The following is a 12,524-nucleotide window of genomic DNA, read 5'->3' as shown; positions in this document are numbered from 1 at the left end:
ATACCAGGATCAGATCCCACCTGCCATTTTTAAAGCCCTTCTGCACATGTGCCAACACAAGCCAAAGTATAAAAATCTAGCTCTTAGCCAACCGACTCCCACAGCTACCTAGAATACACCTCCTCCCACCCACCCTCCTGCAAAAATTCCATCCCCTATTCCCAATTCCTCCGCCTCCACCGCATCTGCTCCCACGATAAGACATTCCACTCCCGCACATCCCAGATGTCCAAGTTCTTCAAGGACCGCAACATTCCCCCCACAGTGATCGAGAATGCCCTTGACCGCGTCTCCCGGATTTCCCGCAACACATCCCTCACACCCCGCCCCAGCCACAACCGCCTAAAGAGGATCCCCCTCATTGTCACACACCACCCCACCAACCTCCGGATACAACGCATCATCCTCCGACACTTCCGCCATCTACAATCCGAACCCACCACCCAAGACATTTTTCCATCCCCACCCCTGTCTGCTTTCCGGAGAGACCACTCTCTCCGTGACTCCCTTGTTCGCTCCACACTGACCTCCAACCCCACCACACCTGGCACCTTGCCCTGCAACCGCAGGAAATGCTACACTTGCCCCCATACCTCCTCCCTCACCCCTATCCCAGGCCCCAAGATGACATTCCACATTAAGCAGAGGTTCACCTGCACATCTACCAATGTGGTATACTGTATCCACTGTACCCGGTGTGGCTTCCTCTACATTGGGGAAACCAAGCGGAGGCTTGGGGACCGCTTTGCAGAACACCTCCGCTCGGTTCGCAATAAACAACTGCACCTCCCAGTCGCAAACCATTTCCACTCCCCCTCCCGTTCTTTAGATGACATGTCCATCATGGGCCTCCTGCAGTGCCACAATGATGCCGCCCGAAGGTTGCAGGAACAGCAACTCATATTCCGCCTGGGAACCCTGCAGCCTAATGGTATCAATGTGGACTTCACCAGTTTCAAAATCTCCCCTTCCGCCACTGCATCCCAAAACCAGCCCAGTTTGTCCCCTCCCGCCACTGCACCACACAACCAGCCCAGCTCTTCCCCTCCACCCACTGCATTCCAAAACCAGTCCAGCCTGTCTCTGCCTCCCTAACCTGTTCTTCCTCTCACCCATCCCTTCCTCCCACCCCAAGCTGCACCCCCATCTACCTACTAACCTCATCCCACCTCCTTGACCTGTCCGTCTTCCCTGGACTGACCTATCCCCTCCCTACCTCCCCACCTATACTCTCCTCCCCACCTATCTTCTTTTCTCTCCATCTTCGGTCCGCCTCCCCCTCTCTCCCTATTTATTCCAGAACCCTCACCCCATCCCCCTCTCTGATGAAGGGTCTAGGCCCGAAACGTCAGCTTTTGTGCTCCTGGGATGCTGCTGGGCCTGCTGTGTTCATCCAGCCTCACATTTCATTATCTTGGATTCTCCAGCATCTGCAGTTCCCATTATCTCTAACTCTTAGGATTAAACGGGTATCTGGATAGTTCTTGAGTCAATAAATTGTGTTTATTGTTACAGTTCTAATCTGATTAAAAGAGACCAGAACATTATAGTAGCCTATGTAGTGTAAAATGTTCTTTATACAAAGAGAAAAATGCTTGCAATAAAAAACAAATACTTCAAGTCTATCCATGTAACCTTCCTTTCACCTTGTGAAATTCAATGCTATATTCATTACCTTAGGTAAATGACAGGACACACAAATGAAAAATGAAATGTACCAGTGGTTTTGTGGAGTGAATTCTCAGTAATTCTTTGCAGAATATTTCAAATTTGACCTAAACTGTTCCTACAGAATAAGTAATGGTGTATCAGTGAAGATATCTGATGGGTGCTTTTTTGGCTTTAGAGAAAGAACATTGTCACAAGTGACAACAGCTTCATGAATTATGAGTCTTCCAACCTCTTGGTAGAACACAATGTATCATCGGCAAGAAATTTGAGTGATGACGCAGATTGAATTGGGTGATTTTTACTGGCCTCAGTCATTCCCAATTCTAACATTAGCTATGACTCCAATGTTTAAAAGGAGGGAACAGATATGTGGCACTGGTAATGGCTGGGCAACTGAGAAATGTGGGTGATCCTGCTAAATGAGAAGCATTCCTATTCCACTTGGCTGATCGCAATGTTGGAGATTACATGCTGGATCCGGCTTTCGGTCATTGCATTTCATACACACACACCCCCAGCCCCTCATCCCAGTCCCTAGTGGCTGAATTATCACAAAAAGCATGAAATATGAAAGGCTGCTAAAACATAGACACATATCCTTGTTGGCATACTTAAATAACTGACCTGCTTCTCAAAAATAAGTCAGCTATCTTCTTGAAACCTGGCTTATTATAACTGGAAATGGTTACATTGGATTGAATTAATTGAATTAGGTTTGTTTTCACATGTGGTACAGTGAAATGCTTACAAGCTGCCATTCGTGGCTCTCTCTTAGGTACAAAGTTACCCAGGCACAGAATTTTAGGTACTAAGCAGAAAAATAAAGTAAACAAAATTTAAAAATCTAAACAATGCAGTTCTTCTTACTACAATGTAGAAAAACCCAAAAAAAATACAGTTAACAGTTCAACACCACAATCCAGCTTGCCTCGATCCCCTTGGATTTGCCTACCGACATCACAGGGCCACAGAAGATGCCATATCCCTAGCCCCACACTCAACCCTGGAACATCTGGACATCAAAGACACCTACATCAGACTTCTGCTCATTAACTACAGCTCCGTCTTCAACACAATCATCCCCTCCAGAATGATCCCAAAAATCTGTTACCTTGGTCTCAGCTCTGCCCTGTGCAACTGGACCCTCAGCTTTTTGACCCATAGGCCACAATCAGTGAGGATAGGTAACCGTACCTCCTCCATAATAGCACTTAACACTGGGCCCCACCAAGAATGCACCCTCAGATCCTGACTGTACACCTGTACACCTACGACTAAGTTGTCAAATTCCAAACAAATGCCGCCTACAAGTTCACTGATGAGACCACCATGATGGGGCAGATATCTAACAAAAATGAGTCAAATTACTAAAGGAAGATCGAGGGCTTGGTGAGGTGGTGCAATGAAAACATCCTCTCTCTCAACATCAGCAAAACTAAAGAACTGATCACTGACTTCAGAAAGAAAAGAAGAGAACATGCTCCCATCTACACCAGCGGAACTGAGGTTGAAAGGGTGAAGAGCATCAAGTTCCTCAAAGTGATGATAACCGTGAACTTGTCCTGGACTTCCCATGTAGATGTGAGAATCAAGAAGGTGCAACAATGTGGGATTGAGGTTCACAAGGAAGAGGTATTAGAAATCCTACAGAGGGTGAAGATATATAAGTCCCCTGGGCCGGATGGGATTTATCCTAGGATCCTCTGGGAAGCCAGGGAGGAGATTGCCAAGCCTTTGGCATTGATCTTTAACTTGTCATTGTCTACAGGAATAGTGCCAGAAGACTGGAGGATAGTAAATGTGGTTCCCCTGTTCAAGAAGGGGAGTAGAGATAACCCTGGTAATTATAGACCAGTGAGCCTTACCTCAGTTGTTGGTAAAGTATTGGAAAAGGTTATAAGGGATAGGATTTATAATCATCTAGAAAAGAATAATTTGATTAGGGATAGTCAGCATGGTTTTGTGAAGGGAAGGTCGTGCCTCACAAACCTTATTGAGTTTTTTGAGAAGGTGACCAAACAGGTAGATGAGAGTAAACCAGTTGATGTGGTGTATATGGATTTCAGCAAGGCGTTCGATAAGGTTCCCCACAATAGGCTATTGTACAAAATGCAGAAGAATGGAATTGTGGGAGATATAGCAGTTTGGATCAGAAATTGGCTTGCTGAAAGAAGACAGAGGGTGGTAGTTGATGGGAAATGTTCATCCTGGAGTCCAGCTACTAGTGGTGTACCACAAGGGCCGGTGTTGGGTCCACTGCTGTTTGTCATTTTTATAAATGACCTGGATGAGGGCGTACAAGGATGGGTTAGTAAATTTGCAGATGACACTCAGGTCGGTGGAGTTGTGGATAGTGATGAAGGATGCTGTAGGTTGCAGAGAGACATAGATAAGCTACAGAGCTGGGCTGAGAGGTGGCAAATGGAGTTTAATGTGGACAAGTGTGAGGTGATGCACTTTGGTAAGTAACCAGAAGGCAAAGTGCTGGGCTAATGGTAAGATTCTTAGCAGTGTAGATGAGCAGAGAGATCTCGGTGTCCATGTACACAGATCCTTGAAAGTTGCCACCCTGGTTGACAGGGCTGTTAAGAAGGCATACAGTGTTTTAGCTTTTATTAATAGAGGGATCGAGTTCCGGAACCAAGAGGTTATGCTGCAGCTGTACAAAACTCTGGTGCGGCCGCACTTGGAGTATTGCGTACAGTTCTGGTCACCGCATTACAAGAAGGATGTGGAAGCTTTGGAAAGGGTGCAGAGGAGATTTACTAGGATGTTGCCTGGTATGGAGGGAAGGTCTTATGAGGAAAGGCTGAGGGACTTGAGACTGTTTTCATTAGAGAGAAGAAGGTTGAGAGGTGAGTTAATTGAAACATATAAAATAATCAGAGGGTTAGATAGGGTGGGTAGGGAGAGCTATTTTCCTTGGATAGTGATGGTGAGCACGAGGGGGCATAGCTTTAAATTGAGGGGTGCAAGCTATAGGACAGATGTCAGAGGTAGTTTCTTTACTCAGAGAGTAGTAAGGGAATAGAACGCTTTGCCTGCAATGGATATAGATTCGCCAACTTTAGGTACATTTAAGTCGTCATTGGATGAGCATATGGACAGACATGGAATAGTGTGGGTTAGACGGGCTTGAGATCAGTATGACAGGTCGGCACAACATCGAGGACCGAAGGGCCTGTACTGTGCTGTAATGTTCTATGTTCTATGTTCTATAATGTCTCTTCTTTCTCAGGCAGCTCAGGCAATTTGGCATATCCATAAGGTCCCTTAACAACTTCTACAGATGCATCACTGAAAGCATACTGCCCAGGTGCATAATGGCCTGGTACGGCAACTGCTCCACCCAGGACCATAAGAAACTACAGAAGCTGGTGCGCACAGCCCAGACCATCATGGAAGCCAACCTTCCATCCATTGGCTCTATTTACACAGCTCACTGCCACACAAAAACTACCAATGTTATCAAAGATACATCGCACTCTGGTAATGATCTCCTATAACTTCTTCCATTTGGCAGAAGATACAGAAGCCTGAACACACACACAAGCAGGTTAAGGAACAGCATCTTCCCAGCTATTATTAGACTGATGAATGGACTCTCTAGCCTCAAATAAATCTGATCTTGTTAATGCTGATCTTGCCTAGCACACACCCTGTGCAAAGCAGCCCGTACGGCTCTGTCCATGTCTTTTTTGAACTGTACATCCGTTGTTTACTGTGATCTGTCTGTACCAATCATAAGCAAAGTTTTTCACTGTATTTTGGTACACATGGCAATAAATCAATCAATAATCATCTGGCCATGCTGGGCTCAGACTCACCACAAGGGTCCAATCTTCCCCCGCTCTGGGCTTAATCTTGCCCTCACCACCACTCCAGGCTGCCAACTATTGCCATCTTGCAGCTTGTTCCTGCTACTGCTGCCACCAAGAGGCTGCCTGATCTTGCTGCCTTACAGTCTGCTTTTGTCAAACGTCAGCTTTTGTGCTCCTGAGATGCTGCTTGGCCTGCTGTGTTCATCCAGCCTCACATTTTATTATCTTGCAGTTCCCATTATCTCTGATACAGTCTGCTCCTGATGCCTTTGCTGTCACAAGCTGCCTGCTCCTGCTTTCACCGTTGCTGCCTGCCACCCCAGCCTTCTGCTTCTGTGCTGCGGTAGGTCACAGCATTTTTCAAATTTTCAAAATTGTGACACACCCATCCCTTTATTAATCCATCATGGGATATTTGAAACCCTCCTTGGTGACCTTAGTTGAAAGACCCTTATATAATGTACATGGATTCTAGTAAAATCCTAAATTAATCAATACACATGTTTGCTTCCTAATTAAAAACTGAAAGAACTGTAAATTCTGTAAATCAGGAACAAAAGCAGAGGTTGCTGGAAAAGTTCAGCAGGTCTGGAAGCATATGTGAAGAAAAATAAGCGTTCACATTTCAGGTCCAGTGAGCCTTCCTCAGTTCCGTGGAAGGGTTACCAAACCTGAAACATTATCGCTGACGTTTTTTTCATTATTCATGTACCAATTATATAATACTTACCCATACTGATTCACATCTGATCCATATTGATCAAGTTGCTTAACTTATCTAAATTCTTGGAACCTAGTTGCATTGGATCTTTGGTCTGTCTCCTAGTTTAGCATCTTGTACTAACATTAAAACCTTGCTAGCCAAATGTCCAAGTTTTCTATATATGCTAACACAAAACAGTGCCAGGGTTACATTTTGGGTATCCCATCAGGGATGGTGCCATTTACTAAATCTCTCATTTCCAGTATGCTAGCATCTGTCACAATGTTAGACTTCATTTGATTCAATGTAATTTAAGAAACAGAAAATGTGTCTTTTCCCCTCAGATCTGTTTTGTTCACTAATTTAAATTATGAATGTCTACATCAGTTTAGGCAACAGAAGCACACAACAATCTGAAAGGTCAGCAGGCAATAATTTTGTTTCATCTTAAGTAACAGCCTCATATCGTCTATCAAATTGCAAAGATGTGTAATTGTATTTATATACATACCTACACAACTAGTGCATATTTATCAGCTATTTTTATGAATACAATATTTTCAGTTCATCTGAAAATGCCTTTACAATGATAATTAGGCAAAAAACACATCATTGAAAGAGTTTGGCATTTATTATGATTTCTGATAATGGATCAGATGGAAGCCTTCCTCATAACTGCCTGCCTGAGGATACCAATTCAATATGTATTCATTATGTTGATAGCAAAAGTGGAACAAGCAGAAGAAATTGATTGGATTTGCCTTGCAGATAACAATGACTTTGTTCCTTATAAAAAAAACAGAAATGCAGAAACTAACTGAAAACATTTTGCTATTAATTAGAGCTTTGACCCAAAATCACAGGAAAGGTATACAATTTCTTATTATTCCATTATTAAGCATGCTTGGTGTATGTGTCTTTATATTGTGTTATAATATCTGTCAAATATTTGGGCTGTGCATCTGTGTGAAATGGTAAACGGATGAAATATCAATTGCATTATCTGACATTTTAAAATGAAATGCTTGCACGATGTGAGATATCAAAATAGATTTCTTTTCATTCATTCAGGGGCTTTGCTAGCTGTGCCAGCATCTATTGCCTATCTCTAGATACTCTTAAGTTACCTTCCGGAACCATTTAGTGTAGTTACACTGACAATACTGTTAGGCATAGAGTTCCAGAATTCTGACCCAGCAACATTGAAGGTGTAGTAATATATTTCAAAGTTAGCATGAAAAGTGGATTAGATAGGAACTTGCGGATTCCTATGTACCTGCTGCTGTTGTCCATCTAGATGGTCATGGCCATGGGTTTAGAAAGTGTTGCGTAAAGAGCTTTGATGAATTTCTGCAGTGTATCCTGTAAAATAGTACCAACATTGCTGCTACTGTTCGTTTGTGGTGGAGGCAATGAATGGTGAAGGTGTTAGATGAGGTGCTAATCAGGTGGGCTTCCTTTTCCTGGAGAGTGCCAAGCTACTTGAATATTGTTGAACCTGCACCCATCTAGGCAAGCAGCGGGGTATTTCATCACACAGATGGAGGACAGGCTTTGAGGAGTCAGGAAGTGAGTTACTCACTTCTAGTTTCGAACCTCTGACTTTCTCTTGTGGCCACAATCATTATACAACTGGCTCAGTTCTTTTTCTTATCAAAGGTAGTCCCTAGAATGTTGATTGTGGAGGATTCAGAGATGATAATGCAATCAAAATCAAAGAGTTATTTTTCAATACTTTCTTGTTGGAGATGGGCATTGCTTCCCACTTCTGTGGCATGATGCTTTCTAATTGTTAGCCCAAACCTACATATTTTCCACATCTTGCTGTGATTAGACACCAAACACTTCAATACCTGAGGAGTCAGAATAAGGCTGTACATTGTGTAATGAGCGAACTTTCTGATCTCTAGCCTTATTGTAGTGGGGAGGTAATTGATGAAACAACTGAAGATGGTTGAGCCTTGGGCTGCGTTCTGTGATGTCAGCTGCTAGGTATAACTGCAGCCAGCTGAGAATTTTCTTCCAAATTCCCATTGACTGTAGTTTTGGGAGAGAATCCTTGATGTCACACTCGGTCAAATCAGGCCTTGATGTTAAGGGTAATATTTCTCACCTCATCTCTGGAGTGTAACTCTTTTGACCATATTTGAACCAAGGCCATAAACAGGCCAGGAGCTGAATGGCCCTGCTAGAACATAAGAACATAAGAACATAAGAAATAGGATTAGGAATAGGCTTTTTGGCCCCTCAAACCTGCTTCACAATTCAATTAGATCATGGATGTCCTATCCCGGACCTCTATCCCTCTTTCATTCCAGCTTCTCAACTCCCTAATAATTTAAGAGCCTATCCACCTCCTCTTTAAGCAATCGCAATGAACTAGCCTCTACAATTCTGTGGGATTGAAAATTCCAGAATTTATTACCTCTGAAAGAAGAAATTACTTCACATCACAGTTTTAAATGAGTGTCTCCTTATTCTGTAACTATGTCCTCTAGCTCAAGACTCCGCCACTAGTGAAAATACCTTCTTATGTGTACTCTGTCATACCCTCGGAATCTTGTAGGTTTCAATAAGATCAACAGTAATAAATAAAGGCATAACCAATTAAACATGTTTGAAAAGTCAATGCCATCAGCCCACCCTGGTGAATCTGTCTTGAACTGCCTCCAATATAGTATATCTTCTTATAAACATGGGATCCAAAACTGTATACAGTACTCCAGGCGTGGTCATATCAACACTCAATAAAGACATTTCTTTATTTAAACTCCAACCCCAAGCAATAAAGGTGCCATTTTCTTTCTTAATGACTTGCTGTGCCTGCATGATAAATTTTTTGTGTTTCATGCACAAGAACACACAGATGCTGTATGTTTTTTGGAGTTTCTCTCCTTTCAAATAATAGTCTGCCTTTTAAATCTTTCCAAGTAGATACTCTCACAATTTCTGACATTAAACTCCATCTGCCAACTTACCGCATGCCCAGTCAACATATCTGTCTTCTCGCAGATTTCTCATGTTCTCATCACAACATGCCCTCCCTTTTATTTATTGTCAGCAAATTTGTATACATTACACCTTGTCCCCTCCTCCAAGTCCTTCATCTAGATAGCAAATTTGGGGGTGGCATGGTGGCTCAGTGTTTAGCACTGCTGCCTCACAACACCAAGAACCCGGGTTCGATTTCATCCTCGGGTGACTGTCTGTGCGGAGTTTGCACCTTCTCCCAGTGTCTGTGTGGGTTTCCTCTGGGTGCTCTAGTTTCCTCCCACAGGCCAAAGGTGGGCAGGTTAGGTGGATTGGCCATGCTACATTGCCCATAGTATTCACAAATGTGTGGATTAGGTGGGGTATAAGGGGATGGTCCTGGATGGAATGCTCTTATGGGTCAGTGTGGGCTTGTTGGGCCAAAGGGCCTGTTTCCCCACTGTAGGGATTCTATGATCTAAATCATTGAGCCCCTAGGACTGATTCCTATAGCCCTCTACTAGTTATGTCTTTGAACCTGAAAAGGATCTATGAATCCCAATCTATATTTTCTATGTATTAACTGATCTTAAATCTACTTCACACAGCCGTCCCAAAATCATGAGTTCCTATCTAGTGCGATATCCTCTTTTGTAGCATCTTATCAAATGCATTCTGGAAACACAAATACATCTACCCTTTTATAAACTGTGTTTTTCTCATCCTCAAAGTACTTTAGCAATGTTTTCAAATGTGGCTACCTTTCACAAAACCATGTTGATTCTGTTTGGTTGTGTCAAGGTTTTCTAAATGCTCTGCTATTTCCTCCTTAATAATGGACTCTAGTATTTTCCTACCATAGATATGAGGTTGATGCAATGTTATTTGCTTTGTGTCTCACTCCTTCGTTAAGCAGAGCATCATATTAGCAGTTTTCCAAACTGCTCAAGCTCCCCCAGAAACCCCAGTAATTACTGGAATATGTTGATCAATGTCTCCACTTTGTGTATTGTCATTTTTTTGAAAATCCTTGGATACAGGCAATCAAGTCTTGGTAACTTTTTTGCCTTTAGTCCCCTGCTGGACATTGTTACAAGATCTCTTCACCCATCAGCATTTTGCTTCCCTGTTACCATGCTGACTGTGAAGACCGATGCAAAGTATTTCTCTGGAGACAAAGCAGAGTTGCTGTTTCAGTCAGTGACTCTGCTTTCTCTCCACAGATGCTGCCGGATCTGCTGATTTTCTCCAGCAATTTCTGCTTGTGTTTCAGATTTCCAACATCCTCAGTTCTTTATAAAAACTGAAAGAGCTGCGGATGCTGTAAAATCAGGAACGGAAACAGAAGTTTGCTAGAAACGTTCAGCGGGTGCGGCAGCATCTGTGAAGAAAACGTCAGAGTTAACATTTCGGGTCCGTTGACCCTTCCTCAAAACTGAGCCCGAAATGTCAACTCTGAATTTTTCTTCATAGATGCTGCCCGACGCTCTGAGGTTTTCCAGCAACTTGTGTTTTTGATCCTCACATCTTTGTTTGTTTTACAAAATATGGTGTGTTTCCCCATTATCAACTCACCAGTCACTCCTTCCAAAGGAGCCACACTTACTTTAACTCCTCACTTTTTTATATCTATCCATAGAAGTTTTCTCCATTTTTCTGTTTCTTGCCAATTTATTTTCATAATCAGTTTTTTTCCTATTTCATTCTTCTTTAGTCATCCACTGCTGGGTCATAAAAAGATCCCAATCTTTTTGGCCCAGTTTTTGCTTCTTAAATGCCTTGGCTTTTAATTGGATACTCCTTTCAATTGCATTTGTTTAGCATGATGTTTCATTCTTCTTTTCAAGTCCTTCTTTTTGGCCAGAATAAATTTTTGCTGAGCATTATGACATATATGTTTAATAGTCTGTCGCTCCTTATCCATTAACATTCTCCTGAGTCTATTTTCACAGCCTGCTTTAGACAATCTTTTCTTCATAACTCTGTAATTGGCCTTATTTCAGTTGAGGACATTGGTTTGAGACTTGAAATTCTGTTGCTGTCATGGCCACTATCCCTGACAGGATCCTCAGCTTTGAAAGGTCTTATGAATTTTATCTGTTTATATATATATTACTATATCTAAAAAGCTACCCCATCTCCTTTTACTTTTTGCATATTCTAACGAAGTGTTGAATTCTCTTGAATATCGAGTTCTCAGTCTTGACCACCTACATCCATGAGCCCATAATAGCCATCGGATCATTTTCATTTGCCTCTATTTGTGTCATCAACTCATCTATCTTGTTACAAATACTGCACACACTCTGATAAAGAGCTTTGAGTTTTGACTCTTCTATTTTCATTATTCACCCTCCTGCACTTTTCTGCACGCATTTTCTATCCCTTTCTGTCAACTTTGAATATTGCCCTCCTCCTCACTACGCTAAACATTTTGATTTTTTTTAAACTTCCCTTGCATTGAACCCTGAATGGACCAACTATTCGGTTGATCATGCGGGGCCATGGGGGATATCATAGATACCATGGTTGGTCTGAGAACCTTTTGAACTTACCTGCCAGAAGGTTCTTTCATGCAGACTATGTTTCACAGCATCTCTGAGGCACCATGGATCATTATTCTTTGAAAATTATAAAGGACTAGGACGTGCCTATCCAATGGAGCCGGCCAGGTGAGGATTACAACATATGTATTTGTAACATTAATCAGTCTCTACTCTTAAAAGACCATCCTAAAAACTGGAGTCAGGAATCAGCTCCAGTCTGCCATTTTTAAACACCTCCTATGTCATCTTGACTCGGCCATCTGATTGAATTCTGTTCTCTGAATTGAAATAAACAGTAGTCGTCTAAAAATATCATGGTTCTTTTTATAATGCAATACCTTTATGACAATTATGGAAGAGACTTTCTACTGAGTGGCCTTTTTGGAACAGTAGGACTATTAATTGTATGCCTAAGAACCATGATGCAGTTCTCAGATTTGTTGTATATTCCATCTATTTGTCTTGCCTTAAATCTTTACTGACTTCATTTTTATGATGTCAGGTGACTTCCTCCAGGCACCACAAGAATAGTGAGACAATAGCCTGTGAACTTGCCAAACTCTACAATCAACATAATGCTTTTGAATGACCTGCATTCCGGCCAATCCTGGATCGAAGCTTCAACAAAAATCCTATTTGTTGGGCTTTCTTATTGGGCTCATTTGCTTCAGTTCTTTGCACTTACTCAATGGATGAGCAAGGTCATGAATTCCTCCAGTTAGCCAATCCAAGCTCAAGTTCTACCCTATTGAATCAAACATGCAATTGTTTTGAAAATTGTTAATCTTCATGCTTTACACTGCCGCAGCAAAT

The sequence above is a fragment of the Stegostoma tigrinum genome, chromosome 15 (genome assembly GCF_030684315.1).
Source record: "Stegostoma tigrinum isolate sSteTig4 chromosome 15, sSteTig4.hap1, whole genome shotgun sequence".
Classification (NCBI taxonomy): domain Eukaryota; kingdom Metazoa; phylum Chordata; class Chondrichthyes; order Orectolobiformes; family Stegostomatidae; genus Stegostoma; species Stegostoma tigrinum.
This window is presented reverse-complemented; position numbering follows the sequence as displayed.